Raw genomic sequence first — 19,946 nt, 5'->3', positions numbered from 1 at the left:
GTGCCAGAAAGGGAGAAAAAGAAAAGAATTGAAAAGAACATCACTTTGTAAACATGAAAACCACAGATTTCCAAGTCTGCTGCAGAGATCTGCCACTTGTCTTTCCGTCAAGCAAGAGCACGTCGGTACACTTAACACAGCACTGAGTCTGTTGGGCCAAGCGTTTGTATCTCTGTCTATCAGGGCACCAGTCAATAAGGCTAAAATTATGCAGCCAAGAATTGTTTACTTTAAAGCTGCTTGCAAACTATCAGGGGACTTTTCAAAGCATTAGCAGCCAATTTAAGAGAAAATGAGTGGTTGAGAGGTCAGGGGGAAATATTTACTTCAGAAGGTCAATTGAATATTTGAAAAGAGTAACAGGTTTGCCTTCTAGGGTCAGGTTAATGTATCTAGTGGTCTATTTGATCCTAAATAATGAAGCTGCAGAAGCAGGAGGTTTTAGAGATGTAGATTATACCCTGACAAGGACCATGCTTAACGTGGATAGAAAAAAAAAGTGAGTCTCTGTCTCTAAGTAAATGCAGACTGTTGCCAGGACAGGTCAGAGCCTGCTGTCCTGGCCCTTACTTCCAGCTCCCGCATCAGGAGACCAACAGGACAGTCATATCCTCCTCAGTAAAGCCATGCCTTTTGATCCTTTGTCTGTGACAGGCATAAATGCCACTGATTCCGCACAGACTGCTGGAAAGAAGTGTAGGACCCGGTGGCTTTTGGAAGCAGCTTCTACAGTCTTTCAGTCACTCACTCACATTCCAACATGGCTGGCTTTCTTGAAACGGAAGTATAACCCTTAATTATGTTAACTACAATTACTGCATTTGAATTATATCCGTGATAAATGAAAAGAACTGGAATCTATCAAAATTTCTTTTCCCCAGTAGAAAAGCTTGTGTCATTTGAAGCAATTGTGCTATATGCGAGAGCATTTAGGCTATTAAAATGAGGGGGTGAGAAACGCGAGAGGACTGTGCTTTTCCAGTGGCAATGTCTCTGTGCTTATGGCACGCGTAATTCTCACAGATGGGCGGCTTACTTTTAATTTTTACACATCACACTCAGTGAATTAAGTGGTCACAAACCTAATAAAGAGGAAAATAAACAAAATGCTGCGCTTTCTATTTAATATTTATTTAATTATGTTTTGCAATGTGCCAGATCCCAAAGCCTCTTTTTCTTGTATTATCCAACTTTAAAAGTTAGCTGCTCAACTGGAAAAGTTAAATACTCTTTGAGCCTTTATTTTCTTATTTAAGTAAACTGAACCAAAAAGTATTTAGCTCATGTATTTGTTATTTAATAGTAAAAATTATAGATGTGCTTGGCAAACCTTTTCCTGCTGTTCCTCTGCCCTACACTCTCCTGACTACATTGGAAAGGCACAGGGAGAAATGAAAAAAAAAAAGAAAAAATCTTTTTTTCAGATATAAACCTTTCATCTACTCACTAGAAATCGTGAAGATTTTTTAAACTGGTATTTATGACCACATTGCTTGCTATAGGTTTTAAATGAGGACTGGATAAACATACCGAATTTTGAAACCAATTTGGTTAGTCTACTCCAGCCATAGGAACCCCAAATTTGTGTTAATGACAATAATTCACATATATTGGGATCTGAGATGCTACATGAAAAACAAAACAACTTCCACTGATCTCCATCAAGTTGAACAGTGCATTGAATAGAGTTTCATTTTTATCTCCTAGAGATCACCTTCAAAGGCATTTCTGAGATGTGACTTTAGGGACCATCTTCAGACAAATATACTTTAGGTTTTGTAATAGCACTTCCTGTCATCATGTGAGGCAGAAAGGAAGAATCATCAGCCATCCTGGCTCTGGTATAATCATAACATAAAATATATTTTAAGTTTAATAAAGGTAAATTATGTGTCGAAAGGCAAAGCAACCTATAATTAATAGCAACTTGGCTTGTGATAGCCAAAACACATCAAAGCAGTCTGTTTCTTATTGACTAATGTATATGCTCTGGGCAATCCCTCCTCCTGCAGCATTTCACCTCCATCATTTGGGGTCTTTTAAGTTTAATATTTAAGTTTAATATATATAATAGTATATGATGTCAATTGAAAGTTTTTTTTTTAAATACATTATCTACTCATTAAATTTCATATTCTGTGGGTAAATAGTGATTATTCCAGTTAGGGTTAAAATTGTGAGAAAGAAGTGTGCATGTGTGTATATTTTTGTGTACATGTGTCTGTGAGCAGGGATTTCACAGTCCTCATTTGTACGATGAACAAGGACACAGATGCATCTTATTATCAGCTGTTTGCAAGTTAATATTGCCTTCATAAACTCTGAATTTTCACTTCTTATACCAAACAGAGACAAAACTGATAGATGTACTGAAGGTCCAGAGGAGAAATGTGTTTATTCTTTTGAGAAGGATGGCCCTATAGCCTAGGTTATTCCCATTTATTTATTTAATTGCTGTAGGAAAGTTTGCGACATGACCAGGTATTTAACACCTCAAAAAACAGAGGGAAATTACATCCCCTTTGTAGGAAGCAATAAATAAAGTTGAAAAGCCTTTGCTTGTTTTTGAAATGCTTTTGAATATTTGAGAATCAGACCAGCATTTACTGAAAAATCTTCTGGTGAAAATTTGAAGTCAATTAGAAAGGGTGCTTTTCTTGTTTCTAGCTGCAGTTGCTGCTCCTGCTTTGACAGAGTAGAACCTTCCTGTAACTCGGCAGGCCCATGACTCCGAGGAAAACTACATTTGCTGGGTGTCCTTATTACCTTTCAAAGGCAATTACCAGATGAGCTCTGCAGCAAGCTGAGTCCGGGGAGGAGTGTTTTTCTGCTTGCATATAGTCCCATTTTTAGAAACTCTGTGACTAAGGCTTTGCACAGTTAAAAGTCACAATGGAAATGTATACAGCCTCCAGAACCTTCCCTGCTTCCCAAGTCATTTGCTTCGAATCTTCCCAAATGACCTGTCTGTGACAATTGTTTCTACTGGAATAAAAAAATCATCTCCATAATTTCTGTCAATCAGTTGTAAGTGCTTTTTTATCTCTTGTTTATTTTTTATTTCATATAATGTCTTTCTTCAAAAGCTTTTTTTCTCCATTTTTTTGATACTAGAAATGGATAAAAAACAAAGTTAGTATACTGTGTATCTCAGTAACCTCTGCAGTTTCCAACAGAACCATTACCTCCCTACAGAGTGGCTTAATTTCTTTTTCCTCAAAAGCTACTTTTGTTCAAATGGCAATCTCTATACATGTCTGAATAATGCCTTAGTGTGCACAGAGAAAGCTGGAGACATACTGCGGAGAGCAAGGCTTGCTTCTCTATGCATCTTCATGAGGACAAGGCATCATTGTAACCCTTGCTTTACAGACACACTGTTTGGGGTTTGAGCGAGTCAGCCAGTAGCCAGGAGTAGGTTAGCCAGGAGAGTACCACCAAAGGCAAAGTTTATTGTTTTCTTCTCAAATGAATTGTAATATTTTAGTCTCAAACGAACTTCCCTATTTTTCAATGTGCAAGTCTCTGTCCAGTTTTCTAATGTGCAGTAACTAGGTATTTTGTTGTGTGTGTGTGTGTGTGTGTGTGTGTGTGGTTCCTGTCTATCAGTCAAAATGGAACTATGCTCATAATGTTAATAGTTTCTAATGCTGCTTTAATTTTCCTGTAGTCACAGGAGCAGTGCAATGCTTTTCCTTCTGTTTCCACTTTTGTTTCTCATGAAAAAATAAAAAAACAACAACAAAACATACCTCTTAGATATGTCTAAGTTACCACTGCCGAAAGTTCCATCAAAGGAGGAGGAAATGATCACCCCCTCTTTTTGTAAGTAACACCAAGGATGATAGGATCATATCACCATCCACCCTTTACGGTAAATATAAGGTTTGGAATGCACTTACAATTTCCATAAGTGATGACATCAAAATTTGAAGGCTAAGCATATAAATATGTCATCAAGACCTTGGAATCTTGTGTTAAAATCTAACCTTACTCACGACACTAAATATATCATTTATTTTTAATTTTTGTTTTAGAAACTACTAGGTCTTCTTTTCTCTATTGAAATACTAATAGAATTTATATGCATGCCACAGAAAATGTAATTTTTCCCTCTTAATGAGAAAAAAATCCATGTAACTAAAAGAGTTCAAGGGTTAGTTGAAGCTTTTCATTAAAACTTTTTTAAAATCTGTGAGTTCCTTTGAGCTTGGTTCAGTTGTCTCTGTAGATTTCCCCATCATGATCTTGACCCCTCCCTTGCTCACTTAATCCCTCTTCTCTCTCAGAGCTCGGCCTGGTGCATAGTTGTGGATCTCTGTATCTGCTTCCATCAGTTACTGGATGAAGGCTCTATTATGATAGTCAGGGTATTCACCAATCTGATTACCAGGGTAGGTCAGTTCAGGTACCCTCACCACTGTTGCTAGTAGTCTAATTTGGGGTTGTCCTTGTGGATTCCTGGGAATTTTCCTAGCATCAGGTTTTCCCCTACCGCCTTAATATCTCCCTCTATCAAGACACCTCTTTCATTGTGTCTCAACTGAATGTACCAGGCTTAGCTATTCCCCAATGTTGGAGGAGGGGATGAGAGGTAGTGGGGGGAGGCAGAGGTGAGCAGGAGGAAGGATGAGAGGAGAATCTGTGGTTCGTATGTAAAATGAATAAAAAAATTAAATTGATTAAAAAACAAAAAAATAAAAAAACTTTTTAATAGTTCAGAAGTGTTACAGAAAAATGGTCTGGATTTCTGATGTTAGCTACAAAAGTTTCCAATTCAATTTACTTTTTAAATCAGAAGACAAATGATGAGAAAAATAATAAGACTAGGCTTATTCTGAAAGAAGTAAACATTCTATTTCAACCCACCTGGTAATACACATTAGGGTCTGAAATATACACTCAAGCCTTTCCTGATCCTTGAGATGTCATGTAGCTGACCCCCACACAGATTTTGATTTTCTAAAACTTTTATGGCTTTCAATATTCTGAATAATTTTCCTTTCAGTCTAAAAGCTTTCCACAGTTAATCTCAGGCCAACAGTAACTTTTTACATTTTAAGAAATATTTAAGGAACAAATTAATAGAACTATTTTGGTAACCAATCTTAAATAGGAACTGAAATATTTTCTGACACTTAAATATTATCCAAATAATTTAAAAATTCAACCTCAAATGTCAAAATTTTCTAAGGTCTTTAACTTAGTGTAGAATTGTTGTTCTTTGAAACACAAATCATATAGCAGGAAAGCATTGAAGTGATGGAAATATCTTGACATTGTAAGTTCTATGGAATTCTAGGGATTTCTGATCTGTTCACTTCAGGAGTATGTACTTGAACACGGCACATTTCTTTATACTATAGCTGCATTGCAGGGGATGCTATAAATGGAGAAGACAGCATTGCCTCAAGGTAACAGAATTGGAGAAAATTATAATTGTATTTCACCAACTTAATTTTTCTCTGATTAAAAAGAAAAACTTTAAAGTTGAAACAGTAAACATTAAAGAGAATTTTGCATGGCTAGTTTTAACTGAAATATATGTAAATCAAAGTTGAAAATATTCTTTAGCAATTCAGACACATGTGATATGTTTTTTAATATTATTGCATTACAGCTAAATGAAAGACAGAAGGTAATAGTCATTTATGTATTTGGGATTCAAATAATTCTCTTAGTTGTTATGTTCATATTCACATTTTATGCAAAACTTGTTTGAAACAATGCATGTGTCCTAGTTAAATAAAGCTCTCTCAAGCACCTTGATCAGTACACAGAATTAAAACAGAGAAATAACCAGGCATTAAAATGCAAACTTTGAGGGGAAATTCCTTTCAGCAGAAAGCGGCACATGATTCCAAAAATGTCAAGCCGGTTCCATACTGTGCGCACCATGTGTGAGCAGGTGGACGCACAACTCTATAACAGCATTTTCCTGTCAATAACTTCAGTATAAGCTTGATAGTTTTATGAAGGATTTAAAAGAACCCAATTAAAATGATTTCACTCACTCTGGTAACCAACCTCGAGTTCAACCACTGTGAAGTTTGACTTTTCCTTTCTTTTCCTCTCTCTCTCTCTCTCTCTCTCTCTCTCTCTCTCTCTCTCTCTCTCTCTCTCTCTCTCCCTTCCTGCCCCTCTCTCTCTTTCTTGTGATTTATTCTCCCTCCATTCTTTATTGTTTTCATGAATTGGTACCTTTTAAACATAATCAGATGGAAGCTGCAGATAAATTTTCCATTATTAAAAGCATTTAATCTGTACATATGTATGATGGAGCAGTAAGGCAGTGCTCGCAGCAACATTAAAGAGTTCTGTTTTTATAAAAGTGACACTTTTAGGTTATTTAGAATATAAAACGAAGATTTAAGATCGCCATTTGAGATAGCAAAAGAAAAAAAGTCACAGAATAACATTTGCTTCATCATTGTAAAAGCATTTAAGATATGAAATAAAATGTTTATGTCTTGATACGTTTGGTCATTTGTCCAATATATTTCCTAAACCAAAGGATAATGTAAATTTTACATTGTATAAATATTTAATGTTATTTCTCCAGGCTGATGACTTTATTATTAGAAATAGTTGGTTCATTGTTAGTTTAGCTTGTTCTCCAGACCATGAGAACTAGAGCTATAACTCTCCCATCTACCTTCTGCCCCCAGGGGAACCTCCCGTTTGTCTTATCTTAGCAACATCTCCAAATCCTCACCTTTCTCAGACACGAGCATATTCTTACATTGTTCATAAACTACAAGTTCTCATTTGGGTGCTTCAGGAAAATCTCTGAAGTCCTTTCTCTATGAAAAGTCAGGACCCACTAGTGACCTAGTGTCCATGGGTACTACGCACAGACATCTTGCCTCAGATCCTTCCTGACTGTTGTTGCGAGGATTTCGATTAGCCTTCTTGGGCAAACGCCTCTGCTATGGAAGGAGCTCACAGGCATCTTATGGTAAAGACATTGAGATGAGCACTGAAATTTACATCAGCTACCAGTCCTTCGGTACACATGGCCCCACTCAGCTCAGTAACACTTCAAGGTAGACGTTTCTGAGTTCCTTACAGTAACCAGAAACTTTGGTGTTTTCCTGGATCTCTGTCTTTCCCACTACACATCTGATTTGTCAGTAAATCCTACCTGATTAACTTTGAAACATGAGCAGAATATAATTATTCTTTACCATGTCTGAGCTACTAATGTGTTTCACTCTCACAGTCTCTTTACCTCAATGGCTTTATGTGACTCTTCCCTCTTTGTGTTCTCTCCACTACTCTCTATTTTTAAACACAGGGGCCTGGCTTATTTTGCCCAAACACAGGTGTCAACATGTGCTGGTTTGTTCCCGATGCATTCTTTGCCTCCACTTTTTTTTGTTCCCTCTTCTGAAACTCCTTCCTCAGATGTCACCCCAGTGGTAAAATATGTACTAGCTTCCCCATATACAATAACATCACTGTCTCATCCTGGTTTTCCTTGCTACCTTTAAAATGATAGCTACCCTTGCCTTTTCAATTTCACTTACACAAACATACTCTGTAATTTAATATATATCCATCTTGTCTAAACTCTGCCTTTCCAAATGGAATGTGAACGACATGAAGGCCGAGTTTTGTTGATGTTGTTTCCTCTTTTATTTCATAGACAAGAAAATGGAAGGCAATAAATATCTGTGGAATGAATGAATGGATGAATGGGCAAATGAAAGGCTTGCATGGGGGATTGTCATCTGTCCGTTAGCAGCAGACAAATACTTTATCAAATACTTTAAGCGTTAGAAGCCCAGACTCATCTATATGGAGTTGGGCTCTTGACTATCTGGTCTACCAAGCATGGAACACTGATTTCTGAGCTGGTACCTTTCTCACTTGTCTGTGTTGTCTGACACATGCAATGTCCTGTAAGAGAGAGTCCCAAGCCAAGAAAACAAATCAAACAGCAAGTTATGTGTGTAGGCTATAGTGAGTTGCATAGGCAGACATCAGATTTAAGTTTGAGACCACGAGATAACTCAGAAGGTTTAGAAGTATCATCATGCAGGGCTGATGGGACGGCCTGGGAGGTGCAGGCTTTTGCTGCCAAGTCTAACAGCCTGTGTTTGATCCCTAGGAACCATACGATGGAAAAGAGAAAGACCTCTTGCAAGCTGTCCTCAGACTTCCATATGTGTACCATGGCACTCACATGCTCTCTCTCTCTCTCTCTCTCTCTCTCTCTCTCTCTCTCTCTCTCTCTCTTTCTCTCTCTCCCTTCCTCTCTCTTTCTCTCTCTCCCTTCCTCTCTCTTTCTCTTGCATGCACACACAGAGAGGAGCAGATAAATACATAAATATAATGAAAAAAATTGTCATCTGGGTATTTGCAATTCACATGCAACATAATAGATATTGTGTTTATCAATGGACCACTGCATTTACTGCTGGCTGTATGATCTGCAGAAATTTCTGTCCTTCTCTGTGCTCATATGAATAAGACGCAGCCAAGGATAAAGAAGAGTGGAGGTTGTCTGTGGCCCTTAAAGTATTGAATAGCACATAGTTATTGCCCAGAAGTTTACTTTCTCTATCCCTAGCCTATTACGGTTAGTGCCATTATCTTAGACTACGTATAATAATTTACACCTGGCCATGGCTTAAGTAGCTCTACAGGATCCTATGTCAAACTCTTAATTTGGCTCCTTTCTCTTTTCTCCATGTGTTTAACCTCCGTCATGAGCCCCTTAGCTATCTCTTGAAGAACTCATTTTCAGCATAAGGCCCATGAATAGGTGTTCCACAAAAAGAAACATTGAATACTCCTGGTAGCTTTTTCTCACAGAAGTGTCATCTGTCTGGAGTGGCTCTTGAATGATTCAAGATAAAGAGATTTGTGTCTACCTCAGCAGACACTCAGCAGTGTCACTCTCTGTCAGTTCCCTTTTGTGATGTGTCCTCACATGCTGGGACTTATTTCACGTTACTCTTTTCTCAATGATCCGCCAGTGCCAAATAGCATAAAATCTAAGAGAACAGTCAAACCTCTTCAGCACAGTGCCCGGTTAACTAAAAGCCACACCTGGCTGTAGATGCTGAGAGTATATTTGAAATGGCTGATGGAAGAATGAATGAATAAGTTAATGATTAGACTTCACGGTCCAGATTAAGATTCTTGGACATGGCAATGCTTGAAGTCAAGTTTGATGGATAATATTTGGTAAGGCAGAAATGAGATCTCTCCATGATGAACAACACACAGCCTTTCAGGTACAAACACTACACTGAGTTTTAGATCCAGGCCTGACATCTCATAGCATTGAAATGTGACATTCAAAAATGGTACAATTGCCGCTCATTTTGAGACTCAGTTCCCATCTGTCTTGAAGGGTATTATTTTGGTACATGGCCCACTTTCACAAGGCTCTTTTCTCTAATGTAGCCAGCATATCATCTGACCCCCTAATTACTGAAGAGAGTCAGAATCCCAGTGCTTTTGAAGTGCCTACAGGTAATGTGAATCATTAGAAGCATATGTCATAAAAACCGAAGACATTTTTCAAATCACTTAAATTATAATAATTAATTTAATATGCTTCATATGTTCAAACTATATTTAGTTTCAAGCCATATGCTTTCTTACATGAAATGGAGTTCCAGATTTTTATATTTCTTTTAAAATATAGCATTCAAACAGAAATTTGTCCAGCACATTAAGAGTTAACATACGTTCACTAGGGGAGACATGACTTGATATCTGTACTAAGTATGAAAACTGGAAAAAAATTGTCTAAAATAATGACCTGTTTTGAATGATGGCAATATTGTAAGTTGGTTGCTTCTGGATCAGCCTAGACTCATACCCAGCATTCTGAGCTTTGCACGTAGACAAAGACGCAAGTAGCTAATTCTGCTAAGATGCCCCAGCTTGAGCGATCTTACAGCCACATGCTCTTAGCTCCACTTTGCAGACATTTCCTCTTAAATTCTCAAAAAGCATGGTTTTCAAAATAGTTTAGGAATTCTGCTGTATGTTTTCTGTTTTGTCTTCAGAGTTTTTTCTAGTTCCCGTCACAATTTCAGAGTGGAGTGCCCCGTCACAAAGCCTGCCCCGTGTCTGGTGTTTTCTCTTTACACTCTTTCATTCACTTTTTAAAACCACAAATTGCAGAGATTTAAGGCATTCAATACGCTGCTTTATCATCTCCCCCATTTTATATATTTTTAAGTCACTTTTAAGCCGTGACTATCACAGGCCCACGTAACAGTTAAGTCAGGCCATTGTGGCTTCGGTGATAAATTAAATACCAGAGTGAAACTGCTGACAGTCTACACAGTGCCAAGTGAAAGATTTTATGACATAAACATAACTTAAAGTGGAAATAGTCATCAGCCAGGTCTAACTTTGCTTCTTAGACCTGCTTTTTTCTTCTTTTAAGATGGTATTTAATTTGTGGCTTATCTGGCAAATGCAGAGGAGTAGATTCATTTTAATTTGCTCTCCTTACTGCTTTCAACAATTGTTAGGTAGCTGAGCTGATGATGAGATAAAATAAGGGAAGATGATTACTTTTTGACATGACAGGCTGTGATTGCAGGTATTATTAATTGTTTAAACTCTCAGGTGCCAGTTCTCTGGCTTTCATGGACTTGTATGTGAAGAAACAGTGACATCATCAGAGGAAGCAGATTTTGACAGACATGGGAAATTTTTTTTTTTCAGCTTTGACTCAGAACTTCTAATGATTCTTTGGTTTATTTAAAGAAAAAAATCCTCTTAGTTTTAATTTTCATATTCGAGCCAATTTACTGATATAACGAGCTGCTCCACCACCCATTGTCAAAGAGTTGTGTATAAACTCAGCCGGTTTAAATCTCAGGAGTCTCTGGCAACCAGAACTCATCCCACCTACGTATCTGAAGTTTGAAAGGTTCTTATTTCAAATACACACTTATACTTTTTTAAAAAGATGTATAGACAGAAAAAACAGTTTTGCCACATGTGTAAATCTGTGGGAATCTAGTTGACGACATATGACAGTCCCCTGTCTATAAACTCAAGTGAGCCACAGAAAGAGTAATGTCTAGGCCAGCATGTAACACTGCTAACCAGATGCTTGTTCCGGCTATCTTCTCCATCCCCTGCATTAGCCAATATCTCCTGGTACAGCAGAAGAAACAAATATATTTTCTTTTTGCAAAGACTACTTCATTGCAAGCCAGCTGTAACCTTAATGATCAACAGCTGTAAGCACTCAGCAGCCAAGAGGAAAGAAGAATTAAAATGTAATAGAGATTTAGAAAATAGATGAATTGACAGGTGTTGGAACGGTTTAGGGTCCGTTCTTGTTTGGAGTATTAGGTGCTTTATAGAAGTGTATTCTGATCAAATGTTTATGTGAAGAACATTCCCGGTATCAAAAAACACTAATAGCAGGTGTTCGGTACTAAGAATGGACTTTCAGCCCTCAATGTTTTGGTTATCTCTAGCCCCCATGAATTCATTTTTATGTTTAAGTTCAATTGGATATTGATATTGCAGGAGTGTGATTTCCTTGTGTAGCATGTATGTTCTGAAAAAAAAGTAAATTATCTAATTGTCAAATGTTAAAATAAAACCATGCGTTTTATTCTTCAAGTGCTATTTACTAATTAGCTCATTCTTCTCCTCAGAAAATAAAAGTTAAAGCTGCAGCTTAAAAGCTCCAATTTTAGCCCAATTAATATTTTATTCTATCAGGTGAGCTATTCTCATCTTTGGGAAGTTTTGAATATTACTAAATACTTTGTTACACATTTACCTTTTCTGGACTTTTTCTGTTTTGAATAGATTTTTTTCTTTTTTTCTTTTCATTTCTTTCTTTCTTTCTATTTTGACTAACATGTTTAAGGGATTTGGCTCTGGAAGACTGAGTAATAATTGTATGATCATCTAGCCATTAAATTCAGTTTTTCAAATGATTCTCTTTCTTGCAATAAAAATATGATCTATACATAGGTTTTCAAATTCATTGATTTATAATTTAATTTATTATACAAACTTTAAAAACCTCTTATTCACTCCCCATTTTTTTTGTCAGTCAACAAACATTATTTTATGTATGTCCCATTCATGTTCAGGGAATAAGCAAGTTATGTGATAAACTACAAATACCTGTGTATAAGTGATCATGCAGGTGAGAGCTTGGAACATAAAATGAACTGGGGATGCCAGGCAGCAGTATGAGAACAGCAAGAAAAGACTCCCTCTCTGACCAACTGCTGGTCTGTCCACTTGGTTCTCTTTCTGATCAACGGGTGCTGGTGTAAACATTTCCTGGAAAACTGTGATTCAGGTAACTTCCTGAGACTCATCGTGCTGGAAGGTTTCATTAAAGCTTCAACATGCTTTGGGGTTTTCAAAGAACCTTTGCTGTTCTTGTCCCTTTCCACCCGTGGAGAAGCCACTGAGGCAGTGGGGCACTCGGCGATGTTTTATTACCATTTTTCACAGAACATGGGAGACTCGCCAGCCTCAGACACATCGGCTTCAGGACAAGCAGTGCGAGCTGTCTGAATCCCTGATGTTTTACATCCCTTCAATGATCCAGAATGTTATTGAACTACCTCTTGAAAAGAAAAAAAATTAAAAATAGAAAACAAAAAGCAAACAACACTGTTCTTCCTTTTATTGGAACTGTGTTCTTGTGTTTAAAGCCATTTCTCCTATATTATGTTTGCTAACTGAGTCGTGTAATAAAGTCAATCCAAGAGGGCAGAGTGGACATAAATTACTGTACATTAAAAACATATCTATTTGCCTCTCTCTCACTCTTTTTGGTGTATCTAACACGTAACAACGGGGCTCATAATGCCCTGCTTGTTCTAGCTATTAAAAAACACTTTATAATTCATACTGCAGAATATTCTGGTAAAGCCTCTGGCAAATGCATATAGTAAATCAATCCTGTCCTTGCAGAGGTTTTAATTTGCATGCCCGTGTCTCTGGAAACATTCTGGAGTCTTCTAAGAAAGCATTCCAGTGTCTGTCTCTATTAAGAGTCCATATGGCAAATGCCTTTGAGATAACAGAACTTTCCTTATTTAAAGTCAAACCTATCCCCCTTTGTGTTTAGAATTCTCAGTAGGAGCCTAACAAAGATTCTGGAAAATTATAGGGAGAATAAAGGCATAGGAAAGTTAACAGAATGAAAGTAGACTGCAAGACAGAAATCTATATGGGCTGATTAAGAGGCACTCACATAATTCACATCTTGGAAAGAGACTCACTTCTTGTACTTTGCGATAGAAAAAGAGAATGGGGAGCAGATACATGACGATGGAGTTTGTTAGATTAGCAGTCCAATTAAAAATTAAGTGGTCTTTGCTGATATATTCTGTTTTTTTTTTTCATTTAATTTATCTGGGGGATGCCAACCATGAGTTGCATTTAATATGAAAGAGCTAAGACTTTAAAGAACATTCAATTTCTTTTTCTTTTGAAAGGCATACCTTTAAATTTCATGAGTACAGAATCAAAACTTTCAAGTGTGTGTGTTCATTAAGTCTAGTTCTAAATGTAAGAGCCAGCAAACCATACCTCCATACCTCGGTGTGTGTGTGTGTGGGGGGGCAAAAACAAGAAAAATAAATCACTACATAAATCCTGTCTCTGAACAACAAAATTATAACTTTGGCATTATATTTAGGGCCTTGTGCTAATGATGAAAGGAGCTTGCAAGGAATAATGACAGGGACGTTCTTTCTAAGTGTATCCTTCCCCTAAAAATCAGTGGTTATCTATTCATTCCCTAAGCATTCACCAGCATGTTGTCTGTGCTATGTGCCCAAGACGATTACACCACAGTTCATCCTTTAGAGAAACCACAGTCTAGAGAGATAGGTAATAGATGACTGTAAAACCACACGAAGAGAACCAGACAGAGATGGCTGTGGTATCAAATTCCCCTACCCACCCCCACCTCTAATTGATGGGGTGGAGGGTCTTGTGCAAACGAACTACTGAACTGACTCTGAAGTACAGACATTAGCCAAATAAATTGGTCTGCAATGAGGATGGCACAAAAAAGAAAATATGAAAAGTATTTGACGTTAAGAAAAAGGCACCAATCACTTTCAACAGTAAGTTCTGTGACTGGTGAAGAGTGGCATCATGAGAATGATTGTGTGGGTTCCTGGATGATTTATTAAAATTTTGGATTGATTTACTGTTTTAAATTTTATTTTTTTTAGTTTTTGTTTTTTGAGACAGGATTTCTCTGTGTAGATTTGGCTGTCTCAGGACTCACTTTGTAGATCAGACTGGCCTCAAACTCATAGAGAGGCCTGGCTCTTCCTCCCAAATGCTGGGATTAAAGGCATGAGCCATCAACATCTAGCTAGATTGATTTATTTTGAGGTCCGATTTTCCAAGACGTCACTAATTCCTCACAGCTCTGTATCCCCTTAATATATATCCTTCATTTAATTCTCCTACTTCAATAAATTCACTGTCCATGAAGCTCTATATATCAGTGTCAGAACCAAGACTGTATTGCTGGAAGTTTCTTAGATGACAAATTAAGGGACGGGAAGGAGGTAGGATTGAGCTGGGTGACATAAACATCAGGGAGCAAGGTACAAAGTCAAGTAATCCTATTAGTTAGGCTGTGGTGTTGACTTGGCCTCTCTCTTGTTCAGTGTCTTTGGGTTTCAGTGTTTTCAGCACAACAGTGGATATCCTCACAACTACTTCATAGCTAGGGCAATCCTTAAATGAAGTAAAGCATGTAAAATCATCACTGAAGAAAGCCGCACAAAATTATAGGTACCACTGCCACTGTTAAATTTGAATGAACTGGAATGTTTACTCTATTTCCCCTATTCCTTAACATTCTTACTGGAATACATTTATAGGGAAATATCTAGAGCAAGTACTGTTCTTGAGTCACTTACATGGTGTTAAACACAATCTGGTAACATTCTTTCATTATTTTATTCATTTACAATCACTTACAATTCCTTTATGTTTGGAAGATCAAGGTCATTAAAAAACAGGCATTCCTCATGATTTAGCCCATGACATACAGCCACAAAACAGACTGTTTCATTGCCAATACACACACACACACACACACACACACACACACACACACACACACACACGCACACACACACACACACACACACACACACACACACACACACATTCATGCTTGCTTCATGACTGTTTCTATTTCATCGTCAACCCCTTTTTTTGCAGCCCCAGTTGACTCACCTCTGGGAATACACACTTTTTTTGGCTGATTACACAGCTTCCTACATAAAGTCCCACCAAGACTGATTCTCATATTACTTACGTATATGAAAGGAATGTTTTCCACTGCTCTCAAAGGCCTCAAAGATTTTTTCCATAAGCCAGATTCTAAAGAATTTTAAATGGGAGCAAACTATTGGGGGAAAATGGATATTGTAGGTAGACAGGCAGAATGAAAATTAATGATGAGTGATCCGAAGGATAATATTAAGGTAATTGGGGGAAGAAAAATAGTAAAACGTATTCTTTAGGTGACTTACCATCATGCCGTATGCTACTTCACTGGTTTGTCTGTCATCATTATTTCCTTTATAAAACTATTCAGCCAAATGTTGACGAGGAGTAAGTTATTTTCTTGGAGCCTGAGGAAGCAATGGGTTGGCTTTACCACTCATGGTCAAGCTCTTGATAACTGTCTTGCTGCACCAAATCAAAGGAAAAACAGAAAAGTTTAAGAGTGCATTGAGTTATATTTCTCAACAGACACCAGGAAACTATTTGTGCAGTTTCTTGTTTTAGAAATTATTTTTTCTGCACAGGTACTTGACACTTGGAGCGGACAATGCAAAGTAGCAAAATTGACGGTCTTTGTTCTTACTCCCTTCAAAGCTCAAACACTTCCTAGTATTTTCTGCCAAGAGGGAAGAGATCTTTATCAACTAATTCATGTTGAAGTGATTGTGACTAAAATGAATTTAATTTCTCTGGGTTGTATTGAAGGTGGTATTTAAACAACAAAATAAATCATGTCTCATAAGCTTTTAGAGCAGTATTATCAAATGATATAGGACCGAGAAACAGATATTCACATGTGCTGTATAGTTCAGTCAGCTAAATCCTAACATCTTGGCATGCTTTTCCAGACTCTATGGTGTAAAAGGATTTCTAGGTACTCTTTATACCTTTGTCTTGCTGCAATATGCATCTAGAACTTAATCTACCACTTCTCAGTCTGATATCCACTTCTTCCAAACTATCACTCCCTTGCCTTGGATGATTACAATGATTTCTGGACTTAGGCTCTTGGCTCTTTTACTTAATTCTCAAAACAGCAGTCAGAGTGACCTTGACATAAGTGCAAATCAGACTAGAGCACTCTTCCACTCAACACATTCCAAAGGTTTTCCATCTCTTTCAAGTGATGTCTTAAAGCCTCAGCACGGGTCTTAGTGCCCTGGTCCTAGTTGTTAGCTCTCCTCCATGCATCCTTCACACAGAATATAGCCACACCCACCTCTGTACTGCTGCTTCTGATGCTCTCCTCTTTGGAGACTTTAAATTTGTTTTATCTTTCCTTTGGGAGCAGAATCATTGACCTTCTATGTGATGGTGGGGTTCCATAGCCATATTGCACAATATGGCCAATGGTTACTATACCAGACAGTGCATGTCTGTGACAGTTTTCCTGTAGATAGAACGCCCATTTATTTCCACTCTTCTTTGAGATCTTTAATGGCACCATATTGGAAATTTCAACACCCTCCTTTTAGTGCACTTTTGCCCTTTCTTGATTTTCCCCTTAGCATCTATTTCTGTTTTGCTATATGTCCTTTCTGCTGATTTCTTATTTGTTCCACTAGTATGTGAACCATCTGAGAGCAGGGAATGTTTTGTTTTCTTATATTGTGTCATATTTTCATTCACCCAAACATCCCTAGAACTCAGAACAGTTCTTTGCTCATTGTAAGCCACTCAAAAATATAACATTTGCTAGATGCATGAGTAAATTAATATTAATGATTTCTAAAATATCTACATGATGTGTTGATTTTCGATTTACTGAAACTGATGAAAAGTGACAGAAGAATTAATTGCCTCTAAATTCCCTAGTTTTCTAGGTTCTGGGATATTCAAGTCCCCATGAAGAACTAATTGGAAGCTAGGTATTTCACATGCAACATGGCTGCATAGATATTTGTGTAGATTTTACTCTTGCTGGGAAGACACATTTTTCATCTTTTTCTATAACTATTTGTCAGTGAAACAAACAAAATTTGAGGTTGTGTCATAAAGAAATTCTTCAATAATAAAAGTAAAGAAACATTTAAACATGAAATTTCTCTGTAATAATAATGTCTGACTGACTTACACTATGAAGCTATTGGTTACAGCAACCTAGAAGATTAACATGCCAATGCCATGCCACCTTAGTTAAGTGACATAAGAAGGGAAAAATCTAATTGACAAGATCATCCTTCTCTTTTTAAGCTACATAGACTTTGCTGTAACACAGAAAAACATGCAAGCTCAAAAGGCATAAAACATATGAATAGCACATGAGGTAACATGTAAACAAACTATAAAGTTGCATATAAGTACATTTTTCCAAATGAATCCCTTTGCACTAATGGTGATTCAGTGATTCTGAAATGAATGGATGAACACTAGCAAAGATATACTGTAAATTTCACCTGATGGCACTCCATCTATTAGAGGAAAGCTAGAGTTTAGAATCTGTATTAGAATTTATTTCATTGAATGGTGCCATTTTTCTTAGTTTGTTTGGTGAGAAGATGCTCAAAATTGTACTGTCTATGCCTGTGATGCCACAGAGCAAGTAGGGAAGCTGTAAGTTTGCACTATTAACCACTCCCATCCCCACTCTGCCTCCACCCAGGAAAAAAAAGTTAAAAACTTGACACGCATCATCAAACTATTTCCCCATGATTATCTGCAGGTTAAACACTACCTTCTGAAGCAGATGGACAATTGCCAGGGTAATCGCAGGAACTGCTATCCTTTCTCTCATCCATGGAGTATGCTTTTGATACTCCTCATGCCAGAAAATTGCTACAGGTTCAAATGGTGCCCTATGTATCATACAGAAGGAAAGTAATTGAGGCTGTCAGTCAGCCTCTCTTGTCCCATACCTTCCCTTTGTATAGGAAAATTGTTCTATTTTCATATAATTAATGTCCAAGAACAGAGCACAAGGGAATACCATGACAAGATCTTTCAACCTCATCAAAATGAAAATCATAACAATATGTATGATGTAGAACTAATAACATATTTGAGGCTCTCGAAGCAAATGGTGTCTGTTTTTACCACCGAGCATCCTCTGGCACAAATCAGGACTATTTTCATTAGCCAAAGGAGAAAAAAAAAGATTAACTTTGATTTTTAGTTAAAATTTATAGTCTACCATTATTGTGCTTTTTTTTTGTGTTGAAACCTGTCTTTGGAGTATTTTTATCTACTTATGGTGGAAAATGCATGAAAATTCAATGTCATATATACTGTGTGTTAAGGCTAAGTACTGTCAGGTTGGAAGGACAGAATGAGAGAGAAGCCAACTTGAATTCATGTTCAGCTTTGGCACGTTATCCCGTTTTTTAGAATGTTAGGATGTGAGTTTCTTCATTTGCATTAGGTTGTTAAATAAGAATTAAATATAAAAAGCATGTCTGGTACCTTATAGATATTAAATAAAGGATACCTACAATTTTAATTATCATTGATAAATCATGCAACTATTATAATTAAAACTAAAACATTTAAAAGGATGAATGTACAAGGTATAAATTAAATTGTTAAAAGCAGTTTGCTTAAATGATCAATAAGTCTTCCTAAAATTTTCAATGATTTTTCTGAATCTAAAAAAATAAATTTAACTTAATTCCGAATAAAAATGGCTGTTTCATACTGAAAGTTCATTTAAGCTTATAAATGTGCCCACCTATGAAAGTTAATTCAAATCATCTATTCAATATTAAATATATTACTATATCATAAATATTTTCTATTAAAGTTTAAGTGGATATGCTAAATAATTTTCATCAATATTTTAAAGTTTTTGTGATTGTGAAAGAAAAATGTTTCAACTTATTAAATAATATATGACTAAACTCATTTTGAGAAACAATATAAGCTGTTTGTAAACTTTTCGGGGAGGAAAAATTTGTTGCAGCTCATTATTTTATATTATTTTATTTAAATATGGAACACGTCACAAATTTGCATTTCATCCTTGCACAGGGGCCATGCTAATCTTCTCTATATCCTTTCAATTTTAGTATAAGTGCAGCTGAAGTGATCACTATGATGCAGAAGCAAGCATGCTTGTTATTTTTTAAAGAAACTTTTTTCCATTTCTTTGTGTGTATGTGTGTGTGTGTGTGTGTGTGTGTGTGTGTGTGTGTGTGTGTGTGTGTGAAATCTGAAGTTCAGCAGAGGGCCATTGATCCCATAGAGCTGGAATTACAGGTGGTTGTGAGCTAGCTAACAGGGATGCTGAGAACCAAACCCAGGCCCACTATAGGAGCAACAAGTGCTCTTCTTAACCACGAAGCTTTTTCTTCAGCATCAGAAAAGATTTTTAGGTTGACTTGACATGAATATGTGTTTGCCTGAGGGAGTGCTTGTTCACACATGTGTGCAGGACCACCAGGCCAGAAGGGAGGGGGGGTTGGATTCTCTGAGGTGGAAGTTATAAGTGGTTATGAGCTGTCATGTGGGTGATGGGAAATGGAATCAGGGTCCTCTACAAGATCAGCAAGGGTCCCTGGTAGCTGAGCCTTCTCTCTAGCTTGCTCCCCTCACATTTTTAATTTCAATGATTGAACAAATGTGTCTTAAGAACTGCAAAATTTTAAGAGGAACTTTGAGCGAACCATTCTTCCAATTTCACTCTGTCCCTACATCTTAGTATCTCATCACTGCAAATTATGGTCACT

At 37.0% G+C, this 19,946-nt stretch overlaps 1 non-coding gene across 1 annotated transcript; it reads right to left on the bottom strand.

Moving 5' to 3' along the window:
- Positions 1-19,203: 19,203 nt before the first annotated feature.
- Positions 19,204-19,310, bottom strand: LOC114692299. Its single transcript, XR_003734397.1, has one exon. It is a non-coding gene; the product is annotated as a U6 spliceosomal RNA (small nuclear RNA).
- Between the last annotated feature and the right edge of the window lie 636 nt (positions 19,311-19,946).

This window comes from Peromyscus leucopus, chromosome 20, assembly GCF_004664715.2.
Source record: "Peromyscus leucopus breed LL Stock chromosome 20, UCI_PerLeu_2.1, whole genome shotgun sequence".
Taxonomy (NCBI): domain Eukaryota; kingdom Metazoa; phylum Chordata; class Mammalia; order Rodentia; family Cricetidae; genus Peromyscus; species Peromyscus leucopus.
This window is presented reverse-complemented; position numbering and strand designations above follow the sequence as displayed.